The sequence below is a fragment of the Sarcophilus harrisii genome, chromosome 2 (genome assembly GCF_902635505.1).
Source record: "Sarcophilus harrisii chromosome 2, mSarHar1.11, whole genome shotgun sequence".
In the NCBI taxonomy this organism is placed as follows: domain Eukaryota; kingdom Metazoa; phylum Chordata; class Mammalia; order Dasyuromorphia; family Dasyuridae; genus Sarcophilus; species Sarcophilus harrisii.
Genome location: NC_045427.1, coordinates 119547657 through 119561409, shown reverse-complemented (window position 1 = coordinate 119561409; position 13753 = coordinate 119547657).

Here is a 13753-nt window from a genome sequence, read left to right as displayed (position 1 = left end):
GGGAAGGTCTTTATGACCAAAGCAGAACTAGAGATCATTACTGATCACAAAATAGAAAATTTCGATTATACCAAACTGAAAAGTTTTTGTACAAACAAAACTAATGCAGACAAGATTAGAAGGGAAGCAATAAACTGGGAAAATATTTTTACAGTCAAAGGTTCTGATAAAGGCCCTCATTTCCAAAATACATAGAGAATTAACTCTAATTTATAAAAATCAAGCCATTCTCCAATTGAAAATGGTCAAGGATATGAACAGATAATTCTCAGATGAAGAAATTGAAACTATTTCTAGTCATATGAAAAGATGCTCCAAGTCATTATTAATCAGAGAAATGCAAATTAAGACAACTCTAAGATACCACTACACACCTGTCAGATTGGCTAAGATGACAGGAAAAATAATGATGATTGTTGAGGGATGCGGGAAAACTGGGACATTGATGCATTGTTGGTGGAGTTGTGAACAAATCCAACCATTTTGGAGAGTAGTTTGGAACTATGCTCAAAAAGTTATCAAACTGTGCATACCCTTTGATCCAGCAGTGTTACTACTGGGATTATATCCCAAAGAGATTATAAAGAAGGGAAAGGGACCTGTATTTGCACGAATGTTTGTGGCAGCCCTTTTCGTAGTGGCTAAAAACTGGAAACTAAATGGTTGTCCATGAGTTGGAGAATGGCTGAATAAATTGTGGTATATGAATATTATGGAATATTACTGTTCTGTAAGAAATGACCAACAGGATAATTTCAGAAAGGCCTGGAGAGACTTACACGAACTGATGCTGAGTGAAATGAGCAGGACCAGGAGATCATTATATACTTCAACAACAATACTATATGATGACCAGTTCTGATGGACCAGGCCATCCTCAGCAATGAGATCAACCAAATCATTTCCAATGGAGCAGTAATGAACTGAACCAGCTATGCCCAGAAAAGAACTCTGGAGATGACTAAAACCATTACATTGAATTCCCAATCCCTATATTTATGCCCACCTGCATTTTTGATTTCCTTCACAAGCTAATTGTAGAATATTTCAGAGTCTGATTCTTTTTCTACAGCAAAATAACGTTTTGGTCATGTATACTTATTGTGTATCTAATTTATATTTTAATATATTTAACATCTACTGGTCATCCTGCCATCTAGGGGAGGGGGTGGGGTAAGAGGTGAAAAATTGGAACAAGAGGTTTGGCAATTGTTAATGCTGTAAAGTTACCCATGCATATATCCTGTAAATAAAAGGCTATTAAAAAAAAAAAAAGAGAGACATAGCTAGTGTTTGAGACCAGATTTGAATACAGGAAGATGAATCTTCTTGACTCTACCCAGGAAACCTTATACACATATAATACCTCATTGACCCAGTAGAGAAGGTATATGAGATGTTTAATAAAAGATGAGAAAGTTTGGAACAGCTACTTTGGAGAGTGGAATAGGAAATCAATCAGAAAGGAATAAAATGTCTGTCTATCAGCACTGAGAGTCAAAGTGAGATTAGATAACATACACTTTTTAGTGGACCCAAGTGGTACAGCTTTATAATTTCTACAAGCCCTATTTAGCAGTAATTAGCCTAGACTTGAACCTAGCTTTGAAGGAAGATAAGGAAGCAAATAGGACACAGGTGAAGAAGAAGTGCATTTTTAACATGGATGAAAAGGTAGAAGGATACAATATGAATATCTTGTTCAGGGAGTAGCTTTTAGAGTAGTTGAACTGAAACAGAATACTTCAAAGAATATTAGTTACAATTATCCTAGAAAGAGAGATTGACGTCAAATTGTGAAGGACTTTAAATGCCAAATGGAGGCATTTATTCTGTCATAAAGGCAAATAAGGAATAATCATAACATCTTGTACAACTAAAGGAAAGAAATAAGCATTTATTAAGTACCTACAACCATGCTAAGTGCCTTATAAATATTACCTCATTTGATTCTCACAACCCTGGGAGAATAGATGTTATGGTGATCCTCACTTTAGAATTGAAGAAATTGATATAGATAGAAATGGGACTTTCCCAGGATCAAAAAACGAGTAAGTTTCTGAGGCTAGGTTTGAACTTGGGTCTTCTGGATTCCAAGTTAAATGCTTGCCATTTGTGGCAAGTTGCCTCAATGGTTAGAAAAAACTGTCATTTTCAATCAGCACCGAACTCTAAGAATATCAGTTTGAGAAATATATGCAGGATACTTTGGAAAGGGGAGAAACTGAATACCTACTTGAGGCAAGATGTGCTGAATGTCTGAACTAAGGTGATATCCATAACAATAGTGAGGAAATAATCAGGCTCTGATCAAATGTTGAGAGGGAAAATCAATAAGACTTGCCAACTGCTGGATGTGGGATGGGAGAAAAAGAGAAAGGTAAAGCCACGACTGTGAATTTTGGAAACTAGAAGGATATTTGGATCCGCAATAGAAATAAGGAAGTAGGGTTGAAGACAATGAGTTCTATTTTAGATATATTGAGCTTGACAAGCTTATGGAACATCTAGCTAGAAAAACAATAACCAGAAGTACAATAGACAGTTGGTGATTCAAGACTGGATAGCTGGGTGGCACAGTGGATAGATTCCCAGCCTGGAGTTAGGAAGACTTATCTTCCTGAATTCAAATCTAGCCTCAGACACTTACTAGTTTTGTGTCTCTGAGTAAGTTCTGCATGCCTCATTTTCCTCATTTGTAAAATAAGCTTGAGAAAGAAATGGCAAACCAGTCCATTATGCTTGCCAAGAAAATCCCAAATGTAGTCGCAAAGAGTTATTTCCTCCTATTAGAATATGAGTTACTTGATATTAGGAACTGTCTTTTTTTTTCTCACATTCTGGCAGGAGGAAATAACATATAAAGGATGTTTTAGCTACAACTAGATAGAACAGTTCATGGACTTTAGGGTGCAGCACCAAAACAGATGTACAAACTCTTGGTCTCTGAATTCTGAATTGTCTCCACTGAGGTCTGAAGAGAAGTGATGATGAAGGAAATTGAACTCTCCTGAAACATGCTAACATCTGATTGTTTTTCTGACTATATTTTCCTACTTTAGCTAGTGTTTGTATGCTTCAGGAGTAGTAATCAGTTGTCTTCAATGTTAGTGTTAATAGTTGTGATGAAGAACTCTTTCCCTACAAAGCTGGAAAGCAGCATGTAAAGATATTGATATACCATCACATGGGGACACATTCTATTTTCTCATTCTTAACTCTTTCCAAAATCTCCAAGACAAATTTGGCTATATGTTGTTGGGATTGGATACCCATTTAAAGAGAGAGAAATATCATCTATCTGAAAAACAAGATAACCATACCACATTTAAAACAAAACCTCCATTTCATCTACTTACCACATATTGTTTGTATTTTTGATATCTTATTGGAAGATTTATAGATAAATCCCCATGATTTGCTAGCAGAAGGAGGATTTTTATCTTCATAAATTACTGTCAGGATCAGTCCTATTATCATCTACATGAATTGAAGGACCAAATATTTGCTCAAAGTTAATCAGCATGGGAAAGAAGGAGGAAAGACAAGAGATGTTTCCTGAATTTGTTCTTCCTTCATTAGGTTTCCTGGGGGAAGAAGATAGGGCCAGGATGTTTGCATGAAGCCAGATGGCTAGTTTGTGCTACCTCTAAACATTAAAACATTGGGCATCTGGAGAAAAATTAGATCCTCTGCAAGCCACCCACTGATCAGTCCTGGATGATTAAGACATTCAATTTGCCTAAGTTATTGGACCAGATAAACTCCCTAAGCCCCCTCCAGGTCTGTTATGCTCTTAGACAGTGGGGCAATCTGATCTGAAATTGAATGAAGCTAGTGAATCTGACCGGACTCAACAGAATTTTAATGCACAGCGGGCCTCTAGCTCTTTAAGTTACTTGCCATACTCAGAAATATAAGGAAAAGGTATGTACCTGACCAGCTGCATTTGTCTGTCATTATTTCCTCATTTATAAGATGGGGGTAACCTGGGTTGTTGTGATGGAAGAACTTTATAAACTTCAAAAGCCTGAAGAAATGTGAGCTGAATTTTTGATAGGTGTTGATTCTAACGAGCAGGGGATTTTTTCTGTGGAACAGATTTTCATACATAGTGTTCTATTACAGTGCCCACAAGACCCAAAGAGGAAGCTCAGTCATTACAGTGTGATCAGATTTGTTATCTCCTTTATGAGACAGATTTGGGCTCACTATTCTTCTCTCACTAATCTTGTACTCATTTCATATAATTCTTCTTAATTGTTGTTTTTGTTAGGCAATTGAAGTTAAAATTGACTTGCCCAGGGTTACACAGCTAGGAATTGTTAAGTGTCTGGGGTCAATTTTGAATTCAGGTCTTCCTGACTATCTATTGCAGTGTTCTAACTATTGCCCCACCTAGGTACTCACAGAATTCTTGATCATCAGTCCATAAATCTTCCATTGAAGATCTGCTCAATTTTCAGAGCTCCTTTGAACTTTTTTTCATATCCTAGAGTTGCCAGTACAACATCTAACCTACCGTATAATTAAATTTCTGATTCAACATGTGTCTTCACCTCTTGTTCTAGCCATACCCAATCTTGATATGGAACATGACTGCTTATCTTCTATAGCAAGGCTTCTTAAATTTCTATTTATGATCCCTTTTTGTCCAAGAAATTTTTATGTGACCCCAGTTATATGAATAAAAATCAAACATTTACTGACAATAAATCATAAGTTTATGATTCCCACATTTAGTTATGAGACACCATGCAGGGTTACAATTCACTGTTTGGGAAGCTGAACTCTACAAAATAGATTATTGTGAACAGATGTTGTTTCACTTATATCTCTATACCTGCAATACCTAGAATGATGCTTAGCACATAATAGATGCTTACTGAATATATGTTACATTTATCAGTAATTTGATACACACCTATAGACTCAGACTCCCAGAATCTTATTCTTGGGAAAAACATTGGAAATCTTCTAGTCTAAACCATTCATTTTTTAGATGAAGAAACAAACCCAGAGAGGGGAAGTGATTGTTCAGTGTCCTTTGGAATCTAATTCCTTTTATTCTTTCATTTCTACTCATTTGTACAAGTATATCTGATTGTCATTATAAGTTCTTTGTATCTAGTACAGGAGCTCTCTACACAGAGTGGCCACTGAACATGTGGTGTTGATTGAGCACAAAAAATCAACATTAGTAAAGGAGTAAAAAGAGAAAAAGTGAGCTTCATAAAAGAGATCACATTTTAAAATAGAAAGAGCATGCAACAATGTTGGGACACATGCTTAAAATCCATATGTAGAATTGATAAGATACTATAGCTGTGTACAATAGGAAAATTCATTTTACTTCTCTAAGGATTAATTTTCTTATCTGTTTAATTGTGTAAAGTGCTTTGTAAACATTAAAAACTTATAAATATTAGTTGGTAAGGGCAAAAAAATTCCTAAATAAACCAAGAACTTTACAAAGTTAAAAATAAAATAAAAAGGAGAGTTCCAGGTAGGGAAGAATAAGGTACAAATCAAAGATGATTCTTGAGTCTGTTATGCCTCAGTACTCTTTAATTGTTCTGACTTGGTTTCCCTGAACTAGTTTCCTTTGTCTTCAGTTTCCTTAACTGTTCTGTCAAATCCCCTTAGTAGTAAAAACCCACTCTGGTCCATTAAGATTGGGAACTCTAAGGTTATAAATTGCTAGCAAGATAAACAAGAGAGCAGAACTCCTGACCCTCCCCTGTCCTCAAGAATTTACAATATCCCTCTAAAATATTCCAAGATACCTCACTGACATCTTTATCTCTGGGTATTCAGACATCCTGTCTCTGGGCTTTTAGGAGTTATGGTCTCCCCCCAACCTGACAGAAGCCTTCCCGCCTTTTGGGGCCTTTGTTTCTAGGGTTATTTAAAGAAGGGGGCAGCTCCTATTCTTTGCTAGATTCTTTGAGATGACAGCCCTGGGACCAACATGATTTCCTTGGTCCCAGTATATCTTTATCCCTATCTGACTGGATAATTTGAAATGAGAGTCCTGTCCAGTCAATTATACTCTCCAATTAATAAACTATTGAAAACTCTTTAATCTCTCTCCTGCCTCAGTTTCTCTGACATTACAAGTCCTAAAAGAAAAATGGGGTTTTCATCAGTGAAAATGAGGAATGGAGAGACATTTTGGGCATAGGACACTCTGTGGCAATGAGTTGTAAGGTACAATGTATAGCTGAATATTTGTTAGTACTTGGTCTCTGATACCTTGAACTAGCATTGAATCATATTGTTGACATACTGAGTATGTATGTGGGAATTTCGAAAACTCATTCAGTTTCCAGAAACATGCCTAGAATCCCTAAGATAGAAGTGTAAAGAATCCAGTTCATAGCCTCAAGTGGTAAATGATTAGAAAACGAATGAGTTTCTCAATAGATGATATGCAGCAACAGAACCAAAATTTAATGGGGACATAAATGGTTATGTTTACCTCAAAAAATTGCTGCACAGGTGTGAAATCACAAGGAGATGATGCAAATGAATCTGTAGTTTGGGACAAATTGCAAAAATGTCAAATATTAACATGCAAAACACCAATATTGCTCATCTATGATTCTGTGTTGAATATTGAAGAGGATTTTTTAAATATTTATTTCATTGACAGGCTAAATTCAGTGAGTGTTTTTTTAAGAAGCTGAACTAGTAGAGAGGAGAATATGGCTATGCTTTCCTGGTTGTTCTGTCTGCAGGACTTGCCTGATTCCAGTGAAAACTGATAATGGTACTGAAAGAGAAGCAGGCAAATGAAGAAGACCTTAACAAATGGAGTGCAATAGGAGCTACAATCTGAATGTAAACAGTGCTACTGGGAATAAAGCCTTCTGGCAATTGAATTTGTTTATCCCAACATGTTCATGGAAAATAGAGGGTATTTGCCTTTTGCTGGAAAGTGATAATAGTAGGTTTCCAGCAAATATAAACCAGGACAACTTCAATTAAAAAAACACAAAACATGTTTAAATATTCATATTTTGACCACCTTCTGGAAAAATATAAAGCTTCTGATGATGATGGAGTAAAGTAGTAATGTTTGTTTTTCAGAAACAGGAGTATAATCTAGTCCTACCTCCACCCTACTTCTAAAACTACCACTTAAAATGTCATTAGATTTAGACCTGGAAGTAACCTTAGGGGACTTACTTCCTTAGTGCAATCTCTTCATTTTATTGATAGAAAATCTAAGAACCAAAAACATTTAATGACTTGCTCATGATTTTACAGGAAGTGGAACAAATAGGATTCAAGTCCAAGTTTTCTGACTTCAAATCCAGAAGTAGTTGCAATATTTATCAGATCAGATTACTGGTACTAGTTTCTAGAGTAGATGGAAACCAATATATCTCCTCTTCCATATACTTCATAAAAACATGATTCTAGGACCACAGATTTATAGCTAGAAGGATTGGCCTGATTATCTTCTCTCTATAAATCTACCCTTTTGTCCAATTTCTCTATTTCTGTTATTTCTCCTGGTCCCCAAAGTGGAACTTTAACTCTTCTTTCTCCATCTCCTTCCCCATATCCAATTAGTTTCTATGTTGTATAAATTCTATCTCCACAATGTTTCACATGTGTTCCTTCCCATTCACTTAATTATCAATCCAAACTCTGGTCTCCATATCCTCTCCTTAGAATCATTATAATAACTTACCAATCATTCTCCCTGATTCTTTTCAGTAAATAAGTAAGTTTACTATATTCCAGTCATCATGCTAAGTGCTGGGGATATAAAGAAATGAGCAAAACATTTTTTTCTTTAGTCCATCTTTCACACAGTTGCAATAATCTCCATAATGAACAGGTAACTCTCATATCTGAAAACCTTCAGAGATCTATCTCCCAATTGCTTAAGAAGTGGTGCCAGACTTTTTGACCATGCAGTCCATCAGTAAATATAAGCACAGTGTTTAAAACAGTAAATAAAAGCACAAATCCTCTATGTATGTATATTTACATATAAAATACATTTACATATATAGAGAGATAGATATAGATACAAACATGCACATTACAATACAAATAATCATGAATATTATGAAATATACATGAAATCCAAACAGATAAGAAAAGATAAATTTAAAATTATATTTGATTCTGGTATCTACTTTACATTACTGATAGGAAAGTGACCAATTCAGACCTACACTTAAGCAAATCACTTGGAGCTGTACGAAAAATGCATAAGAAAGATGATAGTTTTGAGTCAGGAAGACCAATTAGAAGTGTATTTGTGATATGCCAGGCAAGAGGTGATGATAGCCTGAACAATGGTGAGTAGTTCATAAGTTCCTTGAGAGAAGATACCATGGAATGTTTCTTCATATTTTTTTCTCCAGTGTAGTGTCATTGGTATATAATAAATAGTAAATCAATTGAGTGTTGGGGGAAAATTTATACTCAAATATGGTTAGAATTAAATCATTTTTAATTTCCTTTATAATACGAAGATTTTCACTTAAGTTTTATTACTAAATGGCTATTTAACTTTGAAAAAATTGGTTTCTTTACACTCTCTTTTCCTCATTTGAAAAATGAATGAATGAATTGGATCTGACAATATTGAAAAGCAATGATGGATAGTAGATAGAGAAGATTGGTCTGAAAGACAAGAAGACCTGAATTCAAGTTCTTCCTCCAATAAAAACAAATCATTTTATCAGGTGAGTCACTTGACTTTTTTTTTTTTTTACTATCTTTGGATATTAAGCCTAATAGTTGCAAATGAGTTTTTCATATTCATAAGGGGAGGGAATTTAAAATTTCAAAGTTTTCATTCCAATGAGAACTTAAGTATGATTTTTTTTTTAATTTTCTCTGTCTAGATCTGTCTAGATCTGCCTAGATCACAATAGTCTTATAGTTCTTATAATTATCTCTAAGCAGAGGACTCCCAAGTCCATATATGCAGTCCAAAGTATTCTGGCAAAGGCCTACTGGGTAACAGCATACCCTGAATATTCTATGAGTATCTAACATATAATATGTCCAGAAAAGCCAGGATTATTTTCCCCAATAAACTCTGGATCTCTGAACTGTATTGATTCTTCTGAGAGCACTATCACCCTCCCAGCAATGTAGGTTTGCAGCTTCAAAATCATCTTTGAATATTCCTTCTCCCTCATCTCTGATGAGTCTTTTTATATTGGATTCACAACTTTTTTTTAATGTATTCCCAACTCTCTACTCACTCAGGTACCACTCATATCTAGGACCTCATCAGTCATATTTCCCCTAAATTATTACAGTAGTTTAGGAACAGTGGGTAGTAGTTGCAAAAAGACAAGTTCAGTCCTGATGCAAGGAAAAACTTCATAATTATAAGAATTATTCAAAAGAAAAATGGGCTGTTCTGTAAAATAAGCTTTATTTATCTGGCAGTTTTCAATTAGAAGTTGGATGTTAAATTGAGGGATTTTTTAAATTGCTTCTCAGGCTAGGATTAGACTAAACTTTTGAGATTTCTTCTTTTTCTGAGTTCCTAAAATACACTAATTCCACGAAAAATGTGGGCTTCCTATGGACAGGATTCAAGCAATATTTATGTCATAATACAAACGTATAATTTAGATAAAATCCTTACTTTGAAAAGTTTATGCAGGGCGAAATCTGCACATCAAAAAAATTCATTTCTTTCACAAAGGAAAATTGTGAATTATTTCTGACCTTCCCTTCTCAAAATGCAACTTCCTTTCACCCAATATGTCCAAATAACAAAGAAATAACTAAATATGAGAGAAAGAGTAACAGTGAGGAAACACTGTTCAACTAATAAATCTTAAAAACAATTCAGATAGTCAATCTGGGCGCTAAGGATACAAAGAGAAGGAAAAGAGATGTTTTCTACTCTCAAGGAGATCATACTCTAATAGCAGAGACCATATGAAAAAAAAAATTCTGCATGTGTGTGGGGTGTATGTGTGTGTATGTGGAATGTGTTTGTGTGTGTATGTAGTAATGTCACCAGGCACTAAATGTGCCTTTTAAAGAAATCATTGATAAATTGGAAGAAAAAAGGATAGTTTACCTCTCAGATCTGTGGAGGAGGAAGGAATTTGTGACCAAAGAAGAACTAGAACGCATAATTGAACACCAAATAGATAATTTTGATTATATTGTTAAAAAGTTTTTGTACAAACAAAACAAATGCAGAGAAGATTAGAAGGGAAGCAATAAATTGGGAAAACATTTTTTACATTCAAAGGTTCTAATAAAGGCCTTATTTCTAAAATATATGGAGAATTGATTCTAATTCATAATAGTTCAAGCCATTCTCTAATTGATAAATGGTCAAAGGATATGAACAGACAATTTTCAGATGAAGAAATTGAAACTATTTGTAGCCACATGAAAAAGTTTTCCAAATCCCTATTTATCAGAGAAATGCAAATTAAGAAATTTGCACTGAGGCACCACTACACACTCTTAGATTGGCTATGATGACAGCAAAAGATAACGGCAAATGTTGCAGGGAATGTGGGGAAACTGGGAAACTAATGCATTGTTGGTGGAGTTGTGAAGTGATCCAACCATTCTGGAGAACAATTTGGAACTATACCCAAATGGCTATCAAAATGTGTATAACTCTTTGATCCATGAGTGTTTCTATTGGATTTATATTATACCCCAGAGAAATCTTAAAGGAGGAAAAGGGGCCCACATGTGCAAAAATGTTTGTGGCAATCCTTTTTGTAGTGGCAAGAAAGAGGAAACTGAGTGAATGCCCATCAGTTGGAGAATGGCTAAATAAATTATGGTATATGAATGTTATGGAAAATTATTGTTCTATAAGAAACAATCAGCAGGATGATTTCATATAATCCTGGAGAGACATAGGAACTGACGCTAAGTGAAATGAGCAGAACAAGGAGATCATTATATATGGCAACAGCAAGATTATATGATGGCAAATTCTGACATAGTTCTATTCAAGAATAAGATGATTCAAGTCAGTTTCCAGTGATCTTGTGATAAAGAGAGCCATCTACATCCAGAGAGAGAACTATGAAAACTGAGTGTGGGCCACAGCATAGCATTTTCACTCTTTTTGTTGTTTGCTTTTATTTTAATTTCTTTCTCATTTTTTCCCTTTTTGATTTAATTATTTTGTCCTTGAAGATAATTATATGAATATGTATGCATATATTGGATTTAACAAATATAGTTACCATGTTAAACATATATTGGATTGCTTGCCATTTGGGGGAAGGGAGGGGAGAAAGGGGGGAAGTTGGAACACAAGGTTTTGTAAGGGTAAATGTTAAACATTATTGTTGCATATGTTTTGAAAATAAAAATCTTTAGTAAAAAAAAGAAAAAAAAAGAAATCACTGCTAATTTTGAATAGAGCAGTTTCAGTTGAATAATAAGGTCAAAATCCAGACTGTAGACAATTAAGGAGAAAGTGCAAAGTAAAGAATTGGAGGCATTGATTGTAGATCACCTTCTCAAGAAGTTCAGCTACAAAAAGGGGAAGGATGCAATATGATAGCTAGTGTGGACCAAATTAAAGGGGAAATGTGAGAATGCTTGTAAGTAGCAAGGAAGCAGTCAGTAGACAAGGAGAGATTGAAGATTAAGGAGTGTTTGAGGCTAAGAGGAAAATCTGCAGGAAGGGTCAGGATGGAATGGAATGAAGGGTGCAAGTAAAGGAATTTGCCTTGCCAAGCAGACAAGGTTGATGGAAGAGATAGTAATGGAAATTATTTAAAGAATTTAAGATTATGAAAAGAGGAGTTGAGAGAGTTCTCAATGAAAGGTAAAAGCCAAATGCATGATAAAGTATGAGAGAAGTTTCTTGTTGAACATGTACTATCAAATGGATTTCTTAGCAGCAACCTGGAAAGTAGACTCAGTTGTTAAGGGCATCATAACTAAGCCAATATTATATTCCTCCATTTATGTGTTAGTTTCATAATCCTTACAATTAATTGGGTTAGGCAGCAAAAAAAAAAAAAAAAATAGGTACAAAGGACTATCATTCGTGAAAGAACAAGAAATATGTAAAGAAAAAGATTGTAAAGTTAGACATGAGTATATAGTCTTTTTTCTTCAACTTGAAGTTTTCAACAGCATGTACCATGTGGCATTCAAAGCTGCAGGCACACCAGTGTTAGAACTGTCAGGAAGATTAACAACAGGTATTTGAAAAGAAAACACTCGGCAGTTAAGGAACTGCTCCTGCAATATGATTTATGGCAGATTTTCCTGACAAAGTCATGGCTTTGATATGAAACCAAGACACGTTTCATGAAACTCAACGATGTGGGTATTCAAAGAAATAAGTTGCTTTTGACCAGACTGCTATTTGGTTATGCATTTCTAAAGGATGTTTTAGGTCTGTAAAGGAAAATGCCCAAGTGATTAGAGGATATTCCCTGTACTCCTGATCAGGGCAAAATAGTACATCCATGTAACTCTTTCATCTATTCCCTGAACAACAGCTAACCCTCACTTTTATATTTCACAGAGACATTCACAGCCTCATGTGATGCCTTGTGGAAACAACCCCACTACTTAATTGTAGTTGTAAAATAATTGATGTGTTAAAGATTAAAAAATGTCTTATGAAGCTGTATTTAATTGATGAGGGCACAAAAGGGAAAAGAGATACTGCATGAGAACTTTCTACTCTAATCACAGAATTATTCAGACAACAAAATAGCTTGATATTATAGACTCTTAAAGAATCTATCTTTGGAAATATGGCTGACAAGGTAAAATATAATCAAAGAACTGATTTCCAAGAACCTAGAATCTAAAATCCTTGTAAGTAGCTTGTTCCCCTCTTTTTTTTTATCATCAAATCTGTGTTATTCAGGGCTATCTTTCCTTTTCTATACCTCTGTTTAGAAATAAATTTCTCAATTCAGAACAGAGGTCATGGGTTATCAGCTTCTCACCACTAGGACAGCAACTGTTTCTCCTCTATCTGAGATCTCAATGCTTTTATAATCTAAACTGTCTCCTCTTCCACCTTCCTCATCTACTGGGTTCTGCTTGATTTAAGTAGTCACAGCCTAAACCAGGTGTGTCTGCTGGAATATCTTGATTGAGAAGATTATATCTAAACAAAGATTAGCTATTAGCTTTCATCAAGGCACATTTTTGCTCCATTTCATAGACGCAGCAGGTGAGTTAGACTAGTTGTTCACTAAAGAAAAACACATTAAGTAGGCTTAAACCTCAAGCAAGCATGGATACAGAAGTGTCATCCGTGATAAAAATCCAACCCGTAGGACATTGCTACAGCTATAATCTAGATGATTGAAATGAACATTACTATTTTAGGTTTAACACAGAGGATTTCATGCCTCAAGGGGTACTCTGAATTGCCCAGACAGTACCAGACAGCACTGAAAAATCTTTCTACATGCTACATAGCTGCAAAAATCAAAAAAAAATATTTAGAACATACATCTTCAGCAATGTCTTCATGCTCAGTGCAAATGTATCAGCATGGGAGAGGGGAAGTAAAATGATAGCTATAAGAAAATTTTTAAATTGACCAATATTTAGGAAGATATATAAAAAAGAAAGAATAAGTCTATTGGGTCATGAAAAAAAGAAAGCTATACATTTTATACTTCTTCCAGAATATGCTTCTTTTAATGAAAAGGTTATTCCTAAAGGACTTGAAGCTTCCTTTTTAATGAACCAGTGCTAGAGGTTGATATATTGTTTGTCTTTGGCTACCAGGAGATCT